The 6,000-nt window shown below is 32.4% G+C and overlaps 1 protein-coding gene across 1 annotated transcript in view; it reads right to left on the minus strand.

Annotated features, from left to right (window-relative positions):
* Nucleotides 1-5,222, minus strand: part of Hmgcr (HMG coenzyme A reductase) — a 237,467-nt gene extending 232,245 nt beyond the window's left edge. Inside the window, exon 1 of the mRNA XM_075292246.1 lies at nt 4,095-5,222. The gene's annotated coding sequence lies outside the window, so the exon portion shown is untranslated. The remainder of the gene's footprint in view (nt 1-4,094) is intronic.
* Between the last annotated feature and the right edge of the window lie 778 nt (nt 5,223-6,000).

Genomic DNA, 6,000 nt, shown 5'->3' on the forward strand with positions numbered 1-6,000 from the left:
CGGGATGGATCGAACTCATGGTGCCATGTTTTACAGTCAAACATTCCTGCAAAAAAGCTAATCAGCATTTTCGTTCTTATAAGAAAACCAAAAAGATGGGTGGACTGTTTTCGGCCTTGAAGGGATCGATTTAAAGGGATCGATTACAAGAGCGATCAAGACTTTCGTAACAAAAATGTATTAACAGACATGCCGACATCGCTATATCGACTCAGGGGATGGTACTATACCCGGAGAAGCGCTGACCAGACATGGTAGACATTTTGGTTATTTTAGTGTCAACCTTATGCTCTAGTCCGAATAATCCAAAGGATTGAGATTCGGAGATTTTCGATCTTTGGTCCCTGATATGCGTCGAAATGAATAACTGCCCAGATCTTCAATGCTGTGTTTAAGACAATTTCCCGATAATATTCGGCATTATTTTTGACCCATGGTCGCAATGTTTTCATAGCTATTTTTTGGATTTCTATAATAATTTTGAGGAAGCTATTTACTCTCTAAAAGTCGTCCAAATAAAGGGTAACCATGATCGGCGCATCATGGAAGACAACAACATTTTTTGTGGGGTTGCCATAGTTGGTAGAATTCTACCAAAAATGGTAGATTTTGTACAGTTTGGTAGATTGGTACAATTTTTGATGTTTTGATAGATTTTTCTATAGAAATAAAATTTTGACAAAATTTTCTATAGAAATAAAATTTAAATAAAATTTTCTATAGAAATAAAATTTTGACAAAATTTTCTATAGAAATGAAATTTTGACTAAATTTTCGATAGAAATAAAATTTTGACAAAATTTTCTATAGAAATGAAATTTTGACTAAATTTTCTATAGAAATAAAATTTTGACTAAATTTTCTATAGAAATAAAATTTTGACTAAATTTTATATTTCTATGTAGAATGGCTTAACATCTCAAACCAAATTTGGTGACAGACCACTTCCCTGCACCAAAGCATCTCCTTGGCTCTTTCCAGTCTTTCTTTTTGTGCATCGCGTTGAATTTGGCTTTCAAATTACCATATCGCTTTCTAATTATGAACACCTCTATATTAAAGATACCTTGTACAACTTTTTTCAAGCGGTGATACTTTTGTGCCACCTTTTTTTGTACCATTAAATGTGATACTTTTTGATATTATTGACAGGCTGGAGTTTCTTCGTTAACCCTTTCACTACCGATGTCCACTTAGAAGGACAATCGAAATAGACACCAAATTCTGTTTTTCCACTTAGTTTCGATTTATTTCTCGATTTTATTTTAAAGTAGAGGCTTTAATCTAAATAAGCTATAAATATTGTCCATATTGGTGAGGTCTAAAATACATTTTTATAAACATCTTTAACAATAAACAAAAAATACGAAAATTTGAGACAATTAGTCTAAAATTTTCTGTATGTTTCTAGAAAATGAACATTTATACAAAAACTATAGCCGACACTTTTTCGGGTTCTTTTTTGTATTTTTTCCCACACTTCGAAAGATATTATAGGCCAAATAGCGCTTATTTTCGTGAGGCCATTTAGTCACAATTCGAGAATCAAGTTTTCAGAACAAGCTCATATAGCTCTTGAAGTCATTGAGGTAGGTTTTCAAAATGACAATTTTTGTTCTACTTGCTTGTACTAAACAAGTAAAAATAGAAGAAAAATAAGTTTTTAACATTAGGTTTATTTCGGTAGTGAAAGGGTTAACTTTTTGGATGCTATGCTGCACTGCCGGTGCACGTTAACGAGCATTGGTACAAGAAACACAAGATATTCACATGGAAATGCTAGATGAATCTAACGATAGCCACTTATGGTTTTCCATCCAATTATATTGGAATTATATTAGCACGTTTGCACATCCATAACTTTATTTTTGAATGCCACAGGTCAAAATGATATTGCAAACTGTAAACTTCAGCAACCTGCAATTGGTTGCAATACATATAAGACACACTGCATTGATCCATCTTAATGTTGTCACAATACCACATCTTTGCCTCATTTAGACCATCCTTGTTCGAATTTATTAACATTCGCATTAGCAACATATTTTGTTCAGATTTATATAGCACCCATATACACCTGGCCTGATTTATACTCAGAAAATTTTGTAAAAAATTTAATTTTATAGAATATTTGGTTAAAATTGTATTTCTATAGAAAATTCTGTCAGTATTTTATTTACTATATTTCTATTGATCTTTTTTTTATTTATTTCTATGGAAAATTTTGTTTCTATAGAAAATTTTTGTCAAAATTTTATTTCTATAGAAAAATTTCTCAATATTTTATTTCTATAGAAAATTTTCTCAAACTTTTATTTCTAACATATAGCAAATTTTCTCAAAATTTTATTTCTTACTGATGCTCACTGATACTCTCTGCTAAAGTCGAAAACTTGTACAAATTACTCAAATTTTCCTATATCTCTAATAGGGAGCCACCGTGGTGCAATGGTTAGCATGCCCGCCTTGCATACACAAGGTCGTGGGTTCGATTCCTGCTTCAACCGAACACCAAAAAGTTTTTCAGCGGTGGATTATCCCACCTCATTTCTGAGAGTTTCAAAGCTTTCTATGTGGTTTCACTGCAATGTGGATCGCAGTTCGGACTCGGCTATAAAAAGGAGCTGTCATTGAGCTTAACATGGAATCGGGCAGCACTCAGTTATAAGAGAGAAGTTCACCAATGTGGTATCACAATGGACTGAATAGACTGAGCCCCCATTTTCATGAAACTCCGTTAGTGCTATGTTAGCTAACGAACTTTTAAACCGTGATATGTACATATCTGTCATCTTGCGTACATATTCCATATGCCAGAAACTTAACTGCTCAAAATTTTTCAGTTAAAGTTAACCGGAGAAAAGATTTTGCCATTTTTCTTTCTGTTAACTGGCAGTTAAAGCCTAAGGGGGCTACATGAAAATGGCCGTAATAAATACATATTTATCGACTGATGACTCATAAATGCATTTTTGCGAAATTACCTAAAAAATTATAAATATTTTCCATATTTATAGCCTACGTCACACTGTGCCCAAGGCATTAGCTGTGCCAAAGATTTTGTAGAAGTCTGACAGAAATATTGTCCAAATCGGGTCAGTTTTAAAGTATTGGTTAATGGGAACATAAACTCAACAAATTTGAATGATTTTAGATTTTATCGAAATTTAAATACAAAGTTGTTCAGGGTATATTATAGTCGGCCCCGCCCGACTTCAGACATTCCTTATTTGGTTTTTAATTAAATTGTGTTTCGTCCCATAACGTTAGATTTAAATTTTAAGTAAATAGATTTTGTAGAAGTGTATAAAATTTTGTCTAAATTGGTTCAGATTCAAATTTATTCATATGGGAATATAAACCTTTAAATATCGCTAGCAACATATTTAAAGGATTTGAGATGGTATCAATAATTTTGGTCCACAATGTTTTGAAGGGTATAATATAATGAGTCCCGTCCGACTTTGAACTTTTTTTACTTGTCTACAAATACATATACTGAAGACTGTTGGTATCTGCTCACATTGTGATGGATATTTATATCATTATTTTATTTATTAAACATAGGACCGACATTGCCTTAAAGTTCAAAAATATAGAGTTCAATTTGCATCAAATGTTAAATTAAGATCTTTTGTTGCACACATAAATAAATACAATAATTTATATCGATCCATTTACGGCAACCCCCCACAATAGAACTATGAATTAGTGGTATTAAAATGAGATTTAGTTATATTATCCGGAGTCGACTCCGGAGCCGGAGTCGAGGCTGATGAAAAATGCTGAAGTCGCCCTGCTAACAATACCACATCTTTGCCTCATTTAGACCATCTTTGTTCCAATTTATTAAAGGTTGCCCTTTTTCAATCAAATCTGGGTAACTAGAGCATAAAATTGACTGAAGACTGAAGTCTTCAAATTGTAGCCCAGATTTGCTTAGGTTTTTGTTCCATTTATGAATATAATCACAGTGTTGCTGGAAGACCACTTTTGCTCTCGTTTATGTAAAAACAAAACACAAGCGCTTTCATTAATAAAAAAAAACAAACGCCTCAATAAAAGAAATTAAAAGATGTAAAATTATCACATACCTATTTATGTTGTCCAAAATGCCTGCCAACTATATGATGACTAAATGGATGGAAACTAATAATGTTTATCCCGGTTGCGTTGTGATGTCCCAATATCTTGGTGGATTAGGTATTGGATTAACACTTTCGTATTAGTTGCTATGTTTAAGGTGCGTTTTTGGCATCAATGGGAGAAAAAAGTTTCTTTTTGTAATTATCACTCATTTGTCAAGTTTTGTTCATTTTTTTTTTTTGTGTTTTTTTAATTTCGTGGCATTGAGGCAACGTCGTTCGATAAATGATTTCTTTATATGTTTTCTTCTTCGATACCGGGGGTATTTTGGATTTGTTTATAAAATTCACGTAACAAACTCCTCGCTTTGCTATTTTGTTGTTGTTGTTTTTCTTATTTATTTATTTTTTATATCCATATACTTTGTAAGATTCCAATAGTTGGTTTTGTTGTTTTGATTTTATTTTTTTTTTTTTGTGACGGTATTGTTGGCCAATGGTTTGTTGGATTTGTACGCGAACTATGTGGTATTGAACAACAATTTCACCAAAAATAGCTAAACAAACGTCATATAACCAAATGGACGACGACGAGAGGGAAGTAAATACAAAAACAAAAAACTTAAAATTTTGTTAATACCACTCGATTGCCAATCTACAAATTCCGTCAATTATTATATAATTTATTGCACTTCCACTATTTAATTTATATCTAAATTTTCCTTCCGTATAATTGAGGCAGATCAAAAAACCACGTTCCGTTTGTCTGGCAAAGGTACTTTTAGCTTTTAGCTAAATTAACAACGCAAACACAAAACAATCACAGGCGAAAACTCTTTTGTCGTGTGGAAATGTTATTGCTCTTGGATTTTTCTCCAAGTTTTTCTGTGCAACAATAACTTTTATGTTTTTCCACTATCTGGATTTCGCACAAAGTATGAGATTTGATTTTGTAAAAAAACGCCAAGTTTCCCAATATGAATATCCTTTTTTGCTGTTGTTGTTATTTAAAACAATCCTTTATTTTTTATTAATTAACTCGTAATTCCGCTTATACACTCTTTTTTTCTACGGCAACTTATCAAATTTCTTTCAATAACATCCGATAGGCACAGCTGTTCCGTTCGAACTGTCAATTGAATGACCAGTGTTCGACAATTTGACAGCCGATACATATGTTGGCCAAGTGAATAACGAATACTTTCACAGTTATTGAATAACTATGGTAAAATATGGGAGAATTTTAACAGTTGTGTTGTTATAATGGTGAGTATACGAGGTAATGTAGCATATCCAATGAACAAAAAAGTAGTCCGAGAATGTGTGTGTAAATATAACCATAGCGATAGGCGGCAGGCGACACATTTTTCCGCGACGAACAAATAAAACAAATTTGTCAGCAAATATTTCCTCTGTTCTTGTTTCCGAATAAAGGTAAGTACTATGTTCGCTTTTCGCGTTGAAATTTTCGTGGTTACTTTATTAAAACAGTTCAATATAAAGCAGACAAATTAACACAATTGATGCGTAGTTTCTTGTTCCTCTAGATTTCGGCAAGACTTTACAGGAATAAGTTTGTTTTTATTTATAATTTTGATTATTTAAAGAAAAGTAATCGCGAAAATAAAGTGGTTTTCAACTCGAAAACCGAACATAGTACCTACCCTTAAGAGGAGTACTATGTTCAGTTTTCAAGCTGAAAACCAGCATGTTTTCACGGTTACTTTTTTAATTAATTAATTTAGAAATATAAAATTATTTGCAATCAATTCCTTGGATCTTTTTCATCCATTATTTGGTAAGACTTGAGCAAAATATAAAACAAAAACGTCTTCACAAATATATTTGTATTTTTAGTTTAGTGTTTTGGTGAAAAACCCGAACATAGTACTTACCTTTGGGGCTGTCACCCGGG

This window comes from Haematobia irritans, chromosome 1 (assembly GCF_050003625.1).
Source record: "Haematobia irritans isolate KBUSLIRL chromosome 1, ASM5000362v1, whole genome shotgun sequence".
Classification (NCBI taxonomy): Eukaryota; Metazoa; Arthropoda; class Insecta; order Diptera; family Muscidae; genus Haematobia; species Haematobia irritans.